Here is a 19,848-nt window from a genome sequence, read left to right as displayed (position 1 = left end):
TAGCTGAGAATCGAACCGAACAGTGTCTTACTGTGAGTGTACAGAAACTATAAATTAAAAAAGAAAAAATCTACCTCAATCTAGGTACATTTCAAGATCAGATGCACTGTTAGTTGAATGACTGACTATGGCTAACTTCTAATCATTTGTAGAATTAGTTAGCCAAACAGTAACTGACAACTTTTTTTTTTTTTTTAACTGAAATAGCACTGTCTCTTTTGGAATACTTTTTATAACATATCTACAGTTGGAAAATGCTCCTACAATGACAATTCTACCCATATGATATTCATTAATCTATAGTAAAGACAACATGAAATGCAGTTAAAGCACAACATTTCTCATACAGAGAAAAGCAGCAAAATGCTATGGCCAGGATTCAGAGACAGGCCTGTCTACAAGTGGTAAGGCTGTGGCAAAAAGGGCCTCATAGCATGATCTTGGAAAAAATAAGTTATGTACTCACCATAACGTTCCATCTGACTAGTTTGCTTCATTTTTCTGCAACCTGTGGGTATTTGGATCCGTATCGGATCCGATCCGGCAACTTTTTTTCTAGCATCTGCTCCGAGCTCCTCCCCTACCCATAATGCACTATCATCTCCTACCTTCCCTCAGATCAAGTTTGCTGCAACCAATTACATAAGCAACTCAGCCCAATGAACCAAAACCTGTAAAAACAGGACAAGGTCCGGGGGACGGAGGGAGGGAAGGTTGAAAAAAAATGAAGTATAACTACTCAGATGGAATGTTATGGTGAGTACATAACTTCTTTATCTGAAGTAGTTAACTTCATTTTATCTGCAACCTGTGGGGCTGAGTCCCCAGCTACTCCAATCCTGGGAGGCCCTTATGGAAGGATATTCCTGAGCACCGCAGAGCCAAAGGATGCTCTACCCCAAGAAATCAGATCTAATTTGTAATGGGAAATGAAGGCATGTGAATTGGCCCAGGTCGCTGCTGCACAAATGTCGTCCAAGGGAACCCTAGACCAAAAAGCAGCAGAAGTCGCCATGGACCTGGTAGAGTGAGCTTTGACAATACCAGGAGGAGATAAACCTTTTGCTTTGTAGGCATGCGAAATGCAAAGAGTGATCCATCTGGCCAAAGAAACTTTAGAAATAGCTTTACCCAGAAAGGCTTTGGAAAAGGAAACAAACAACTGGCCAGTCTTGCGGAATGATTTTGTTCTATGAAGATAGAAGCGAAGTTGTCTATGAACATCTAACAAATTAAGTTTGCATTCACCTTTATTTTGGAAGTTAGGGAAGAAAACAGGCAGATTAATGGACTGGTTTATGTTTGCTTCAGATGCCACTTTGGGAAGGAAGGAAGGATTAGTACGTAGAGAGACCCTATCCTTATGGAAGACCACATATGGAGGCATGGCAGACACAGCTTGAAGCTCAGAAACCCTCCTAGCAGATGTAATGGTGACTAGGAAAGCTGTCTTCCAGGATAAAAAATTTTAAATCCACCGAAGCTGCAGGTTCGAATGGAGGAGCCACCAATGCCTGTAAGACAAAGGTAAGGTCCCAAGGAGGCATTGAATCCTTGACAGGAGGATGCAACAGAAAAGTTCCTTTAAGAAAAGCCTTACACAGCCTAGAGGAGGCTAAAGCAATGTTGTCTTCACCAACATGAAAATTAGAAATGGCTGCCACTTGTACTTTCACTGTGGTGGAGCTAGCTCCTTGCTGAAAAATGCCAGACATGAAATTCAACACCACTGGAACAGGGGTTGTAAAGGGATCTAGTTTTCTCTGTGAGGCCCAAATGGAAAAATGCTTCCATTTACTACTATAAAGTTTCCTATTGGAATCTTTAAGAGAAGCCACCAGAATGGATTTTACCGGGGATGAAAGACCAGGAGTCCTGGCAATCAATGGAACTGGAGCAACCAAGCTGTCAGCTTGAGGCTGTCCAGGTCGGGCGGACGGGCACCCGACAGATGGGAGATTAGATCCGGGCAGGGATCCAGAACCCACAGAGGAGCTAAGAGATGAGACCAAAGGAATGGGAACCAAACCTGACCAGGCCAGAACGGGACAATGAGGATAACTTTGCACCGCAGTCGTCAAGCTTTCTGAAGAAACTTTAGAATGAGTGGCAATGGTGGATAAGCATACAGAAGCCCGGGGGGCCAAGCATGGACTAGAGCATCTCTGGGGACTTCCCCTGGTGAGGGAATCAGAGCGAAGAACTCGCTGCACTTCGCGTTGGAAGGAGATGCGAAGAGATTGCAGCAAGGCTGACCCCATGCGAGGAAGATCTCCTCCGCTACTGACTGTTTCAGTGACCACTCATACAGCATCAGAATAGCCCGACTCAATCTGTTCGTTAAAATGTTGGAGCGCCCCCGGATGTGCATTGCTATCAGAAACCGACCAGCGGAGATCGCCCATTCCCACACTCTCATGGTCTCGTGACATAGGGGGTAGGATCTGGTTCCCCCCTGCTTGTTGATATACCAGACAGCTGACATGTTGTCTGCCTGAAGTGCAATGAATCTGAGAGGAAGGACAGTGTGAAAGGCTTCCAACGCTAAAAGCACTGCCCTCATCTCTAGAACATTTATGTGCAACTTGGTCTCTGACTCGGACCACATGCCTTGAACTGTCCTTCCCAAACAGTGTCCCCCCCACCCAAATTGGGAGGCGTCTGTGGTCACCATGGCTTGGACTGGAGATGACGCGAAGGGGCGTCCTTCTAATATCTCCGGTGAATTTAACCACCAAAGAAGGGACATCCTGCAGACGTGACTGATCCTGATTGGAAATTCCATGGGCAGGTCTAGCCAAGACCATTGCACAGACAGAGTCCATTGAAGAACCCGCATATGAAGGCGCACACAAGGGAGAATCGATATGGAGGTAGCCATGGAGCCCAGTGCCCTGAGAACCTCGCTCACCTTTGGAGACTTGAAGTTCGCTATCTGAGCTATGTGGCACCTGAGGTGTAAGATCCTGTCTGGAGTTAAGAATACCTTCATCTGCAAAGTGTCTAACCATGCCCCAATGAAGTCTAGAACTTGTACTGGTTGCAATTGGGATTTCTGAACATTGACTGTAATTCCCAGTAGATCTGCCAACCGAATGAAGTAATCTCGAGCCAGACAAAGGTGATGCTTGTTGGGCCCAGCGAAGAGCCAGTCGTCCAGGTAAGGAAACACCTGAATACCCTGAAGCCTCAGGTGAGCCGCTACAATTGCCATTACCTTGGTGAACACCCTGGGGGCTGTGGTGAGACCAAAGGGTAGGGCTCTGAACTGAAAATGACTGGCTCCTAGCCAGAAGTGCAGAAACCTCCTGGAGCTTCTGTGGATCTTGATGTGGTAGTAAGCATCCTGGAGGTCTAACGAGCACATCCAGTTGCACTCTCGGAGATAAGGTAGAATGGACTGTAGGGTGACCATCCAGAATTTCTGTTTGGCTACAGACTGGTACAATGCTGACAGGTCTAGAATGGGCCTGAGGTCCCCCGTCTTTTTTGGCACTAAAAAGAACCTTGAGTAAATGCCTGATCCAGACTGATCGGGGGGAACCTGTTTGATGGCTTGTTTGAGAAGCAGCTTTGAAACTTCTAGAGCTGCGGCCTCCCTGTGAGTGGGTGAAACATCCGGGAGGTGTTTTGGAACATTTGGAGAGGCAACAAATGGGATAGTGTAACCTCTGGATATAATCTGTAACACCCAGTGATCTGTTGTAATGGACTCCCATGCCACTGGGTGTAAGGACAATCTTCCCCCGACTGCCTCCAGAGTAGGACAGCCAGGCAACCCCTCAGGGCTGCTGACCGGGTCTATCAGAAAAAGGTTCCCTAGATCCAAAATTCCTGGGACCCGCTCTACCTCTGGGTTGGCGACTATCCTGTCCCCCTCTGCCTCTGGGGGAATAGTTGTCCAGAGAATCCGGGGAAAACTGAGATTTCTGAAACCACATCTTCTTCTGCCCTCTTTGATTCCTAGAGAAGGACCGCTGAGGGTTAGAGAAGCTGATCCCGACAGCAGACAAAGTCTTCCTGTCCTTTTTGCTCTGGACAAGTGTGTCACATACTGTCTTCCCAAAAAGGGAAGAACCATCGTAGGGAGCGTTAATAAATGACGCCTTGAAAGGGTCCGCGAACTGACACAGCCTGAGCCAGGCATGACACCTCATGGCTATGCCTGTCCCAGCCGCCCTAGCTGCTCCTTCCATGGCATGGGAAAGGAGCCATATAGATGTGCTTGAGACTGACTTCAGAGTAGACATTTTCTCAGAGAACAACTGTTTGTCCTGCGGCAATAAAAACTCTGGTGGCAACTCAGCAAATTCTGATGCAAGGTCTCCCTGAAGCCGGATCACGTGTCAAATAGTTCAGCGCACAGATTGAAAAGGTCGCTGAGGAATAGACGCGCTTCCCAAACCTATCCACCGACCTGGACTCCTTGTCTGGAGGGTGGACTGAGGAACTCTCCTGTGCTAGTTCCTTCTTGGTGGCTGCTGCAACCAATATAGCGTCAGCTGGGGCTTCTTTTGACCAAGGTTGTCTGTCGGAAGGGGGAGATAAAATTGTGTCAGGGCGTTTGGGGATGGGCTCTACGGTGTCAGGCTCCTTCCACTCCCACATAGTGATAAGGTCCACCAAGGGGTCCTCTGGTGTGGACACCCAGGAAGTAGATGGGGCCATGCCAAAGGCCTCCAGGAACACTGACTCATCCCCATAAGGTTTTGGGGCTGACCAACCTCCCCTCTGGTGGATAATCTCCATGATTTCTCTGAAGGAGATGTCTTCGGGAGGTGACCTGGGGGAACTTTCTCCTTCATCTAAGTCAGTGTCCATAGTGAGGGACTCAGGGGAGTCCAAGTGCCTCCTTTTGCACTTGCGCTTATGGTGAACCTCTTCAGTGGGACTCTCAGAAGAGGATTTGTGAGCTGCAGGGGGTTCCTCAGGGAAAATAACCTGGGGATCCTCTGGCATGGGCTGTCCCTGAGACAGGATGAAAGGAGTCATCACCAAATCCAGGGGCGTCTGGGTAGAATCCGAGGGGATGGGCTGAGGTCTCACTCCCTGGGAGAGAACCCTCTTCACCCTTTCGAAGACCGAACGAGAGCAGACTTCCTTGGCACCCAGCAAGGAAGACGCCCTCCCTGGATCCAAAGCAGGGACCAGAGCCAAAACAAGGGTAGCCTGAGGTCCGAGACGGGTCGGATCCAAAAAGGGCGGAGCCGAAGAATCCATTCCCTTGGGTCCGACTCCCTATCCGTGGCTCCGAGAGTCACTCGGATCCAAACTAGTCGGAGCCGAGGAACTCAAGGTAACAGCCAGAGTCGAGGTTGGAAGAACAGTCGGCGCCAAGCTACCAGCTCTGAAAATCCTCGGATCCAAGAGCCCCGAAGCCGAAGCACGGATCGGGGAAGGAGAGATGGGGTGGAAAAAGGGCATGGAGGTCCCCCCTCCAGAGGGAGAGGGGCCTGGCAAGACATCCATCTGTATTTGTGTCTGAATGAATCTCCACATCATCCTGTCCATGTCCAAGTCCGATAAGCTCCGAGTCGATCGCAAAGAGGCCACCGACTCGGATCTAGCTGGTCTGCACAATGACGGGGAGGAAGGCCTTGGATCCGAATGTTCCAGTGGCTCCCGTGAGAAATGAGGAGACCAGAGCTGTGGTGAAACTGGCCTCATGGCCTTAGAAGGGGGACTAAGAAAGAGCTCCCTGTCCAGGGATCTCCTGAGAGGTCTGTCCTTTCTCTTGTCCCTATCCACTTTGCGCCTTTCTCTGTCCTTTTCCTTGTCAGCCACACTGACTGCAGACTTGTCCTTACTTGACCCAGCACCAGAAGAAGAGGGAGTTTGAGTCTCTGTCTGGGTGGGAGGTTAAGCACCAGGTACCGAGGCCATGGCAGATTCCAGCATGGATGCGGGGAGAAGGCCTTTAGCTACTAATTTGGCCTTCCAATTCCTGGGGGCCCTAGGACTGAACCCGGTGCAGATAGCACATTGTGTGGACAAATGTGCTACTCCCAAGCAAACAACACACAGAGTGTGACCATGAGCTGGGAAGAGCTTATGGCCACACTCTATGCATTTCTTGAACACAGATTTTGCCTGATCAGCCATGGTCCTGCACCAAAAAACCACTACCTACTAAAAAACACCACACACAAACACAGGTAGGGGAAGGGCAGGCCTAACAACTACTTTACCGAGTTTAACAAAAATAATTAACTCAGACACACAAAGAGACTAAGTATTAATAAAACTTACTATCCCTTAGCTCAGAGCGAAGGAGACCACAATGCACACTACTGGTGCAGCAAACAAGATTTCAGGGAAGGTAGGAGATGGTAGTGCATTATGGGTAGGGGAGGAGCTCAGAGCAGATGCTAGAAAAAAAGTTGCCGGCTCGGATCCGATACGGATCCGAATACCCACAAGTTGCAGATAAAATGAAGTTAACTACTTCAGATCTGATGATTCAGAGACAACTGATATGAATCCAGAAAGACCTCATTATATCTTAATTTGCATGACTCTGAATTGCTTGTTGACTACCACAAACATTAACAGGCCTATTTCTCTGGCCCTTGAAGTAATCACTTTTGGTGTTCAATACATCTTGTTAGCACAAGCACCACCCCCTCAATCATTTGCCACATACCTGCACATATCCAAACACATACAAACACACACACACACACACACACACACACACACACACACACACACACAAAAACAACATACACACAAACGGACATACTGCCATACCTCTTAGCTGGTCCTGAGTTTATTGAATGTCCGTTATGTTGTCTCTTTACTTTTTCCAGTCCCGTGTAACTCAAATATGGTTTCAGTCAGTCAGTAATCCATTCATTAGACTTTTGTTCCTCTTACTATTAAGAAAGTTCATTGTGATGGGAGACCTGTTGCTCTATTACCCTTTTAAGTGTATTAGACTAATATTTATAAAGACTCACTGGTGTCATCTAGTATTCCCCCTAACTTTGTCTGGAAGTCTTGAGCAGGGCCCCTATACATAATGGACCCTTACAGCCAATTAAAAATGCCAGACAATAGCATTCTATACTTCTTATTGATAAGGAAATGCATCTGGATGCAAGACCTGTTATTCTATTATTGTTTTAAGTGGTTTAGAGTAATATGTAGAAATAATCTATGTTGTCCGGTGTTTCCCCATACAGCTTTCATTGTTCTATCACCTCTACAGTGTTTAAACTGAAGAAAAGTTTTGTAGGTTACTAATGCCTCCCATTACATCCACTGTTCATTAGTCTAGGTGGAGTTAAGAGGTACACAGCCCTGATACACATACACATATACATACATACACACACACTCACTCTTTGTTCAAACACTCACCTCACCTTATCACACCCATGCACACTCTCATGCATACACACTCAGCTACCCTATCTATCCCCTAACTAACCCTACTGTAGTCACCTATGCAAATACACACTTACCTGCAACAGCTGAGTTAGAACAGGGTGGGGCACAAAGTGTTACGAGAGGTGCAATCATCCAATCTCAATTGCTCTTTAATGCATACCTGCTTTTAAAAGCTGATATTGCATTTGCAGTCAAACCTGAGAGCTGTAGCACTCTGTGCAGAGTACAAACTGTAGCAACTGCATGCAACAACATAGCAAGAGCAGTTTGCTACAGTTTAAAAGTAAAAAAACAAAAATCATTTTGGAAGGAAAACCTGACCACTGTAGCTCTCTGTATGTGGTATAAACTGTAGCAACTGCTTCCTACATTTGTAGCAAACAGTTTGCTATAGTTTAAAAACAAAAAACAATTTTGTTTTGTTTAGTAAAATGAGAGGAAGGAGGGTTGGGGACAGGGTGCAGAGGCAGGACTTGTTTGCCTCCTGCATTTCTGGAGCTCCCGGATCACAGGGTTTTTTTTCTTACGGGCAGGAAGGAGAGGAGCACGTATCTAGCCACTTGGTTGTTGTGTCAAGTGAAGAAGAAGCGTCCATTTTTTGTTTTGTTTTTGTTTGTTTTTTTTATGCTCACATGATGAGACCTGATGATTCCAGCATTTCAGTAGTCCAGGTACATGATCACAGACTCTTGTTTTTGCTCTGCACTTGATGAGGAGAGAGGGCAGGGTGCTAGTTTGTCAGACTGGCACAGGGCAGTGGTTGAGCCAACTACACCTTTGCTTACTTGACACCATTCATACCTCTACACACACACACACACACACACACACACACACACACACACACACACACACACACACACATGCAGTTGCATACAAACTCAACACTACATTTCTGTTTAACTCCCTCACACTTAACACATGTTTTGTCGGGTCTATATTATGTTATCGAATACTCATGTATTCGAAAACGTAATAGTCAACCCCTAAATGTCGAAACCGTCAAATGTCGAACAGCTACAAAAAATACAAAAACCCACCCAAGCAAACCGTTTAAATGCTGTAAGCAGGAGTCAAGCCCCCCTGCACCCCCCACATCCCCGCTACTTAAATATACCAACTCCGAGATTGCCATACAGTGCAGACAATGGAAAACTTCCATTTCCGCACTGTATGGAGATCTCCATTGAAATGTTCAATGTTTGACGTTTTCAACATTTACAGGTCGACTATTACTTTTTCGAGTACATGAGTATTCGATAACGTAATATCGACCCGTGATGTCATATATTGAAAGTAATGGGTGAATGTGAGCTTTTGGCAGATTGATTATCACTGCTAGTGATCACGACTTACACAGCTAAGTGCTTCTGTGAAATTCTGGGGAAAGAGAACATGGTTAATTCCCATATACTGCTCCCCCTGATAGTATTTTTGGTAGAGCAGAGAGACATGTAGGGCCGTCAAACACTACAAATTGTTACAGTGAGCAAAAAAAAGACTTGCCACTACCAATAACCTTTTTAAATCCTTGCCTTTGGCAACATCCAGGTAAAAATCTGAAAACTAAAATCCCAGGCCTCATTTACAGCTTCACAGAAAGAAAATAAAATAGTCATACATATCAACTGTACATAAAACCATCTTGATACAAATCCCTTCTGGGCTGATAAATACTACTGGAATACAGTTGTTTAGTAGTAGTACTGGCTAACTTTCCTCACAAGTCTGCTTAAAAAGATACCTCTTACAAAAAGATCAGCAACATATGTATATTCAAAACATTTACTTATATTTGCACCCATTGTCTCCTTTTTGGCCTGGGTCACAGCTAAGGGGGAGGGGGGGTTCTTTGGACCAACCCATTCATCCAGTTAATGAATTAATGAATAAAATGAACAAAGCACTGGATATGCAGATGAGGAGCATTACTGTTACTCAGTATATTACTGAAAGGACAAGAAGGTTATTGGAAATGAAGCTGTTCTACATATTAAAGCTGGTGGGGCAGAGTAACTCTAAAAACATCGATAGTGTTTCCCTTCCATGATACGATTACTTGCATGAGATCTGTATTTGCTACCTGGCTTTTTGTCTCATTGTTCACTTTCCGTTCTGGATTATTTTCACTAACTTAATTTCCCTAGTCTATCTATGGACCACAAGCTTACTTTATCAACTTACGTAACAGCAGCTTGAGACAAAAACATTCAATAATATCTGTAACAACTCATAATGTATAATGTAGAATGTCAGAAAAGAATATCATGGCCAAGCTGAAAAAAGCAGAACATCAAATAACGATACTCATTAAGTATGAAATATCCCTATATTGCTTAACACTACTGGCTCATACTAGTGATGTATAAAGTTTGCAACTGGGAGTGTGTCAGTATGGTTTGTAATGTAAAACGCTTGCAACTACAAATTTATGTAATGTTGCTTAGATATGTTTGTTAATGTAATCTGACAATACAGTTTGATTACTTTCGTATAAATGTAAATTTGCCTTGTTTATTAATGTGTTAATACAGTTTGGTTGCTTTTGTATAAATGTAAATTTGCCTTGTTTGTTAATGTTAATTTGTTAATACAGTTTGATTACTTTTGTATAAATGTAAATTTGCTTTGTTTGTTAATGTTAATTTGTTAATACAGTTTGATTACTTTTTTATAAATGTAAATTTGCCTATGTCCCAAGTGATAATTCAATAAAGGTATTAAAAAAAAACACTACTGGCTCATGCTGGTTTAACTGACGCCCTAAAATGTTACATTTTTTCCTCATAGCTTATTATGAACTGTAGCAGAATGGTAACTTTTGTTGCTAAGTATCTTCTAAGCTAGCTCCACTAAACAACTACAGAAATGAGGCTAGGAGACTGTGTTCAAGGTATTGTATTTACAGCTGAAAAAATGCAATGACACATTCAGATTTAATTCTTCATTTCTAAGTGAATGGTTGGTTTCAAATATCCTACAGACGACTCAGTGATTGTAGGATGTCAGTGATTTTTTTTTGTAGGTATTATGAAAAAATCTGCACCACATGCATGCTATAAGCTGGGAATGGGGGATAACCCACACATTATACCAGCAGGTTTCCCCAGTTACCACACCACATCAACATTCATTAGTATTGGCAAGGATACTACACACAAGGCCAACTAGGGCTCACTGCCACCGAACTATAACCCTGGAGTAGGTAAAAAGGCAGCAGTCACACTTAGGCAGCAAATTAAGATTATGAAAGTGCTTGGAAGTGCTTTATCAAGCCTTCAGCACATTTCCCTGATAGCATTTGCTAATTAATCTAAGTTCTCAGTTAAAAGAGAATAATACTACATAAATGGTTTACTCCAAGATGTTTTCACTGGGCATCTGGCCTTTTCCATTACTATCAAGTATGCTGGAATACCCCTATAACCTTGGAATGTAAAGGAGAATTTTAACAAAACCTTGCCCATGCGCAATCTGTCTTCCTTTACACACTCAGGCTGAAATTTAGGTCTTGGAACAATCTTACAACTTCATTGCCTACACTTTCTCTGCCATGAATAAAATGCCTACTTTACTTCACCTTCCAAGGTGGCCAGATTGTGGGTTACTAATGAACCATAATGACAGGTAAACCATAAACATCTACGGACTACAGCAGTTTAAGGCACACATCCAATCTCAGTGACATACACAACAGGCTTCTGGTCTGAGCCAGCAAGATAGAGTAATGGACAAAGCCTTTTATCCAACCACCTGTGAGGAAAGGGATGGAATTTTCTGCCATGAAAATATTATCTTTATGGTTACCCTATAAAGGGAGCACAACTACAGTGGATAAAAATATCTTCTAACTTCAAGGTAAAGGCTAGTTTGTGCACTGAAAGGCAAGAGACAGCCATACCATCTCTAGTTTTGGCAGTGTACCAAGAGAAGCTTCCAGCATTCATCTTCCTGTTTCCCTCAATTCTTCTTCTTCTTTAGGCTTTTCCCAGTTAGGGGTCGCCGCAGCAGAACTCCGGTCCACTAATGATTGGCAGTAGATTTTTACACTGCTGAGGTGCTAGCCCGACACCCAACCTTCAACGAAGGAACACCCATTCACGCATGTCTTTCGAATGCCACTCGACCGTGGGGAGGACATGCAGACTCCCCACAGAAGGCGCTCCAGCCAAGAATCGAACAGGAGAACCTCTTGCTGTGAGGCAATAATGCTACTGCTGCACCTGTTTCCCTCAATAAAAATCTGAAATCTTGTCTTGTCTTTATACTTTAGTCAAACAGGGAGAACTATAAATATCCATCACATGATGTAGAAGTTCGCAAGTATAGGAGTCTTCCAGCCTTCTAACTGCAGCAGTCCAAACTGGTATGATAGGCATGATCAGAACAGGCTCATTAATGTTACCCACATGGATTTCACAGTTTTGATCGTACTGTGGCTGTAGGAAGAATAATCAGTAAGAGCTCCAAATACACTGTGCTGGGCATTACTGAGCATTTAACACAAAATTACTAGTAACAATAAAACAGGTCCATACAGAAAAAGGGCTCTGATTAAAACACAGGCCTCAAAATTTCAAGGATGGACTAAGATTTAAAGGCTCAGTTTAACATCTCCCCCATAAGGAAGGGGGAGTTGAAGAATTTGCAGGATACCCCTTGTAAATGGAAAACAGTGAGTTAGCAGATGCAAATGCTGGTATGAGAGGACTGGTTATTGTAGACTACGCTAACCCATTTTTTAGTATCTCCTGAAAATAATCCCACTCCACAGAAACCAGTGAAATCCAGATCATACTCAATCTCTTACTGCAAGAAATCTGGACAAAGCCAAACATAATGGGGGAGAAGGGCAAAAAATGGGACAGATTGTAAGAATTGCTGTTATGTGTGCATGCATTTTCTGAAGGATATGAAGTCTGAACCTCAAATGCATGTCATTATTTAGTGACTTCCCAGAAAACCACAAGCTTTTTCAGGAACACACCAAAAAATGTGAGGCAAAAGTCTGGATATTCTGTGAAAATCTCGACAGCTGAGAAGTATGACACAGCTGCAAACTTGAGAGTGACACTTCTGTATAATTCAAAAAAGGTATTGGATTCAGCTAGTAGAAGAGAATCCCTTGAGTACCTCATATATTCATGTAGCCTACACCCATGTAAGTAATCAAAGCTGCAGTACCAAAGTAAGTTGCCTTTTGCCAAAATGTTTATTTCTGTGTTAATGCTGCAGCCTGTGGTTTTGGGCATAGGTACAATTCTTTCTAGCACTGGCTGTACTTCCAACATTATCTGACGATGTTTGTGTATTTTTTGAATAAAAGTGCTTATCTTTCATTGTTTTCAACAAATTTCTATGTTAAAAGCCTTCTAGATTAAAATTCTTTTGGATTTTATCTTCAACAGTTTGTTTCCTTGGGCCTTCCTTTTGTGTTTCACCTGTATTTTCCTCAGTTTGTCTTTTGCCTGGACAATTTCTTCTGGGTCAGAGGATGAGAAGACATTCAACCATCTCAGTAGGAAATGCTTCTTACATAAATGCCTTGTTGAATTCTGCCTACAAGAAACTGCTTAATAGATAAGAATTATTTCTAAGAGATGAACTGGACCTTCAAGCTTCTGTGGACCTGCTGGGGAAATATGAAGAAGCCCACACATCCAGTCATCAACAGAAGTCTACAGAAGCAGATGGTTTTAGAGAGTTTATTTACAGACTTGAGCAAAAAAAGACATCAGGACATTCTCAAAGCCTTACTGGTATTGCACAAAATGAACTGCATAGCTCTCAAGAGCTCAAATATGGCTCTATGTTTTTTGCCTTTGTAATGGGGTGCACCACAACCACAGATGGCAGAACAACCAGTCCCCAAAACGTATGCCTCAGAAAACCATCTGTAAAACATTTATTCTATACTCAACCTGACGATTAAATCCTAAAATGGTTGGGGGGGGGGGCAGTTCTCTAGGGCCATGATTCCCTGCTCCAGCTACAGGACATGCCACAACATGTCAAGTCACTTCCTTAGATGGACAGACAATGGGTGCCCATGGAGGACTGATTTATAAACTGACCATTTTAGCAAAGTGTTGGTTGTGGACTTCTAGGAACGCTTTAACTTATTCCACCATAAAGTTGCTTAAATGTTCTGTCTTGAAATAGGAATGCAGATATCGTCCAGTATGACCTACAACACAGAGTACCTAGCTGACTAATGCACAGACTAAATGAATAGTGATCAGAAAAGGAAGATCCTCTACATCTTTTATTTTTGCCCACTGAATGATGGAGTTGGAGCCTGAAAAAAATCCAGGCTACTCAAAGGGCAAACCCCCAAGCTAAAAGTGTGCTCCCTCTTCTATTCCTCGATGGCCTGGCCTGCCAGACATAAGGGAAAGGTTCATGATATAATTCCTGCACTACTTTGCAATGTTTTTTTATGCCCAACAATACTGTCCAGGGAGGCATTAATGACTAGCGTGAAGTTTCTACCAAAAGATCAAATGGTGCTCAGGAATCTTGGGTAAGCTATCCTTATAAAGGGGCGTGTAAAAAGTTGGCAAGTCATTAATATGCCAGATTACATTGACAAAGGTAATTAACTCTCCTCTAGGAGTGGTAAATATTATTGCAAACTGACGTCTTCCAGCAACATTTCCCAACTTCCTTCTCTTTTAATGTAGTCTCTAAATGCAGGGCAATATAGGCCTAGGGTCTACTAAGGAATGCAAAGATTATGGCCCTCTTGATGAGCATGCACAGACCTGGACAATGAATAAAACCATCCTTACCAACCTGTGTGCACTTGTGATGTCGCCAGCTTCATTAGTTCTTTAAAAAGAAAAAAGAATTTCATTGCCCTCATTAATATGAGGTTAGACTTACCTTCAAAGAATGAATCAGTGTATTAGTGCTTATGCATCACAAAACCACAGAGAAGAGATAGTCATGAATACATTATTCACCACCATGGCAACCATCAGCTGTGCTTTCTAGTGTCTTGCTCCTGCCACAGTGAACATTTGATTACCTAAATTAAAACAAAGACAGATGTCATTAACAGAATAACAAGACTGAAATGTTACTAACAGTAAACATTAGTACTCTGCACAACAATGCTCACCCTTTCCCTCCCCCAAACATGATAAAGAAAAATCTGCGAGTGATAAACTCCAGACAGATCAAATAACACAGTGTGAGCAGGGCTACTGCAAAAAGTCTAACTGGATGCTGAACTTGTGTAGCAGGAGAGCATTTCCCATGACAGAGTAGGCTGGTATGGTCATATTAAGAATAATGCATACAGTTGTGGTGGATTTATTAGACACAAGACACAATGGTGGACAACATGCAGAGGATGGATAGTGAGAGGGTTAAAACAAACTAATGACTGGGTTATGAAGGAAGCCTGAAGACAAATGGCACGTACATGCTTGAGGAATGAAGGGAGAAGTGAGGCAGGATATGGAGTCAGTGCATCAAGGAAGGATGGAGCATGGGTGACACAAAGAAAGTCAGAGTGCAATACCTCCTTTTTTAACAGGCTGATGAATCATACAGCCCTATAACAACAAAATTAAAGGCAGGAGTCCAGGTCAACAAAGGAACAAAGGAACTCAAGGGACCTTAGAAAATGTAGATGACGGGTGTAGAATGGCCAGCTGGCTCACTTCCAACTACAACAAATAGACATCCTTAACTGACTGTCCTATTTCCAGTGGATACTTCATACATACCGTGGCAGGAACTATTACTGCATGCATTGCCACCCCACATTCTGGTATCCATTAAACTCTACGGAGGTCATAATTTTGATACTTGGAATTGTTTACTTAGCAAACCTGTATATTAAGTTCGGACTGAAATGCCTCCAGTTCAGAGTTCAAAGATAAAGCCCTCAGCAAGACTTCTTTTATAGATAGATATATATATATATATATATATATATATATATATATATATATATGTATGTGTACGTGTGTGTGTGTGTGTGTGTGTGTGTGTGTGTGTGTGTGTGACAAAGAGAAAGAGAGAGGAAGATACAGATAAACCTGTGACACTCAGCCTCCAAGCTCCACCCATCTCCGCACTTAAACTGTCACCTGCTGCTATCAAGTTTAGAACTCCACTGATTGTGCCACTCAGCAATCAGCCAATCATGGGCATATTATCCATTACCTTCACTGCTCTTAATCCCTTCATAATATGGGAAGTGGTGGCAATATGGGCTCACTAGTATGCACATACCAACTCAGATGCTAGCCACTGAACTCCAGAATATTAAGACCCATCCCATCATCTTTCCAGTCAATACTTCAAAGCAGCCGGGTTCACAGCATCCCATACTCACCTCCCAGAGCAGGATAGCATATGTCCAATCATTTAGTTCCCCTCCCCCCACAGAGGACACTAGAAGAACCTTGCTTTTTGCCAGTATTGCACTGTAATTCTCTCTACAATGTACATCCCCTCTATCTTGTTCTCTAACAGACAACAGACTTGATAAACAACTCTTCAGTTAAGATTTCAACAGTAAATTTCTAGAGTCTTTCAGGAAAACATGGTTTGGCTTAGAAAGCCCTCCCTCGCTCATTAGTCTAGTAACAATCTATGAAAGTAATATCCTCACTGTAGGAATCGATATGGTTGGTCATTCACACGTTAAATATTTAAAATGAAGTATGACTGATATCAACAAGGTTAGTACACTGTAACAGTACGTTGACTTTGCAGAGTTTACTTTGTCTGTATGACTTATATATGTACTAGTCACCACAGACCAACACAGTGTTTCTCTTTATGGTTAAAATGGGCTGTCCAACTTGCATCCAACTGTCAGTCAGTGAAATTTTCTCCGACAGAGCCACTTACAACTCATTGCACAATGTATATACACCCATACATACATATATATATATATATATATATATATATATATATATATATATATACGTGTGTGTGTACCAGAGAAAACTAGTACATTACCAATTATAACTGCACTATTATTTCTCAACAATGGTATAAACTACTTTCTCATCTTTCATCTAGATGTGCCAGTCAGTTCAAATGTTGTACACAGGCATTTCATTAAAAGTAATAAAATACAGGGAATTTAAATAAAACAAAACATAAACCCATTTTAATAAACACAGGGTTTATGTTAACAGGCAAGATAATCAAGTCTGCACCACAATGCAGCATCCTCTAGGTCTGATGAAGTTTAGGTCACTAACACAAGCATTGATAGTAAACCAGTGTTTAATAGTTGATGTTTTCTCATATCATGAATGTACAAAAAACATTAAAACATGAAAGAGAGCATTAATCACTGACTAGCCCAGTGTTTAACTGGTGGAAATATCTTACACTAGGAGTCAGTGGCAGCTGGTGACTTCAAATCAAAGGGGGGCTGCAGGAGACAGCTGAATGGGTGGGGTCAATGGGAATGGGTGTGACCAACTAGAAAGGGGAGGGGCTATGCTCAAAACCACAAAAACTTTAATTAAATACGCTGCCCTGGGTAACAAACCATCATTATGAGAGTCCAATCAAGACAAAATGAAGTGTAGAAGAAAAAAAATATTTCAATCCATTAGCTGCATGACAGCTTACTTAATATCTAGATGGAAACAAAAAGGATGTGAGGCATGAAAAAATAAATTACTTTTTAAATACATTACTGGAATGCCAGTCAAAATCAAGTATAAGAAAAACAAGCAGCACTTAACTCAAATCACTTCTCCTTGCACTGCAGTTCTAATTATAATTTATATTCAGCTTTATGAAAGTACCAAGTAACATGCTGAAAGTAGCAATCTCTGTGATACCCCCACTTGTAAAAATGTTTCTTATCCGAAAAAGACCTGCTGCCTGACAACAACTGTCTACTTGTTTCATGGGGAAAATATGATCAAAGTAAAAAATGAAAAGCAGACAAGAAACAAGCTCAACATACATTGCTTAAAGGATTACTGCACATGATATGGACCACACATGATAGATTGGCATTCTGTTTAGTTTGCAGGTAAAGCCTGTAATGAGCTTAACATAATGTAATTATGTCCTTTATTACAAATACTGTCATATGCATTTCAATAACCAAGGCTTATACGTTATCTAGTTATGCAAGTATTCTCTGCATGGCAACAACAGAAAGGCTTTCAGTGTTGGCAATACTGCTTACCGTATAACCTTGTATATTTATAGACTTAATTGTTTCCCATTAGGAAGGCACCTGACATCTGGGGCAAGACAAACTGATGTAATGGCGTCGGCTGCACATTTTATACCCCTGACGACCTGACGTCACGAAGAAGGGACAGCAACTGACGCAGGACCCAAGACTTTGTTAATCAGGCCGACTGAGGGCTACTGCAAGCAGATAACCCAAATGTGATAACTGCATCAGTGAATACACTTGAATGTCTACATTTATGGTAAGTGTACACAACTGTACTTTCTGTCTGTGAGACCTTCTTCTGTGTTGAGGCCTCCACAAGGAGAAAACCTCAGAGAGAGTAGTCTGTGAATCAGAATAGTTTAATTTGATGGGGAAGTCTTATCTCAGATGTTTTCCCCATCCCCTTAAGCCATTCGGAATTGCAAACAATGCTTTCTATAATAAGTAAAAAGTTAAAATGAAATGGTTGAACTCACAGTAAATCAAGTGGTAAGAGAAGCAAACAAATATATAAACAAATATATAAACAAAAAACACTTGAACCATGCTGAAATCACTGAAGTCAATGCAAATTTATAAATTTGCATTGACGTCAGCAATTTCAGTGTGTTTCAAGTGGTTTTTGTTTATATATATTATTTTTCCATAATAAGTTGCATTTAAATGACTATGTACAAACATGCTCCTGGTGAATAATACAATGGAGGACAACATTTTCATGAACCACAGAGTTAAGCATTAATGTATCAAAGCATTATCCTTCACTGTCATAGTTAGGGCTTTATCTATGGTAAAATCTACAAGCCTATATAGAAGCAAATGGACTTTATCTAAAACTTGTGTCACCTGTTTATGTGTGTCTCTTTCTGTTGTTGTGCCTTTCATAGGCCACAGTTGTACAAATTCTTCCACCATAACAACATTTTCCATTTCACCTCTGACAAAGATAACAAGGTAAGTTTCATATAGCCACAAACTATATATTTCCTAGAAAGAAGTATCCGATATGCATCATTATATCTCCAAAAGCCAACACAACTAAAACAAAAATGGGCAACATGGCTTCAAATAAAATTTATCTGAATGGGGGCCATTGGAGTGGGTCAGGAGTTTATTTTATCAACAAGTAGGCATGAAGCACAGAATCAGTTTTGGATGGGGATACTAATCAATTTATCCACTGCAGTAGGCATACACAGTAAAACATGCACAAACACCATGTGCACACCTGTGGGGAATTTTGGACGCTTGCTCATTCACTCATTTACACATATTTGTGATGTGGGAGGAAACAACACTGGCACAGAAGGATGGACAGAGACTACACACAGCCAAAAACCAAGCCAGAGAACACAGTCAAATGAATAGGCTCTGTAATTATATGCAAATTCCCAGCATGCACTTGCTCCCACTCAGATCTATAAAACTAGAACTTTATTCAAGTCTGCTACTTTAAAATGCTCTCAACAATAATTATGGAGCTCTCCAGAGGCTATGTATACTGTTCTGGCATTTCACATGCAAGCAAAGATAAAATAAAGCAACCTGAACTGAGCAAAGAAAACATATACTTATCTACTGAACGTGTGTACTCCAAATGCATATCCTAGCTTGCAATACCTCATCACACACACACACACACACACACACACACACACACACACACACACACACACACACACACACACACACACACACACACACATACAGACACACACACACGCAAAATGCACACATACAAAGACAGTGACAGATGGTAAGAATAAAACAAAAAGAAAACTTCTCACACATTCTTATTCACATGCTTTGACTTGCTTCTGTATTTACTGTGAATAATATTAATAACCTACTAGCTCATCTGACTTCAGTAATTAATATTGCAATTTAAATGCCACAACTCTACCTTGCAACATCAGTTACTATGTATATAAAACATTGAAAATTAGCATGCAGGCTTAAGCTTTCTTTATAATAACATAACCACACACCTTATAAAATTAGTTGCCTACACTTGTATTTTACTGCAGTACACACTTTTGGTAGGGTGTTCTACCATTTAAGGACACTACATCACATGGCTGGCAGTATTGGTTTGAAAAAAGTAAGGTTATTATTTACTAACAAATTCATCCTATAAACATACATTTGAATCGTTCTGTTCAGCACTCTTTGAACTGAGCCCTGCACATTCAAATCTCACCATCTGCCCTATCATGCATCCTGAAAGCACTCTTCCTTCCCATTTGGGAAACTGTCAAACAACATTTTCTTCCATT

The 19,848-nt window shown here is 41.9% G+C and overlaps 1 protein-coding gene across 1 annotated transcript in view; it reads right to left on the bottom strand.

Moving 5' to 3' along the window:
• The window catches only part of P2RY2 (purinergic receptor P2Y2), a 588,691-nt gene that overhangs the window by 377,009 nt on the left and 191,834 nt on the right, over positions 1 to 19,848 (bottom strand). Inside the window, exon 2 of the mRNA XM_044071275.1 lies at positions 14,278 to 14,422. The gene's annotated coding sequence lies outside the window, so the exon portion shown is untranslated. The remainder of the gene's footprint in view (positions 1 to 14,277; positions 14,423 to 19,848) is intronic.

The sequence above is a fragment of the Protopterus annectens genome, chromosome 5.part0, assembly GCF_019279795.1.
Source record: "Protopterus annectens isolate FY-2018-M chromosome 5.part0, PAN1.0, whole genome shotgun sequence".
In the NCBI taxonomy this organism is placed as follows: Eukaryota; Metazoa; Chordata; order Ceratodontiformes; family Protopteridae; genus Protopterus; species Protopterus annectens.
Note: the sequence above shows the minus strand (reverse complement) of the source record. Positions and strands in the feature narration are given on the sequence as shown.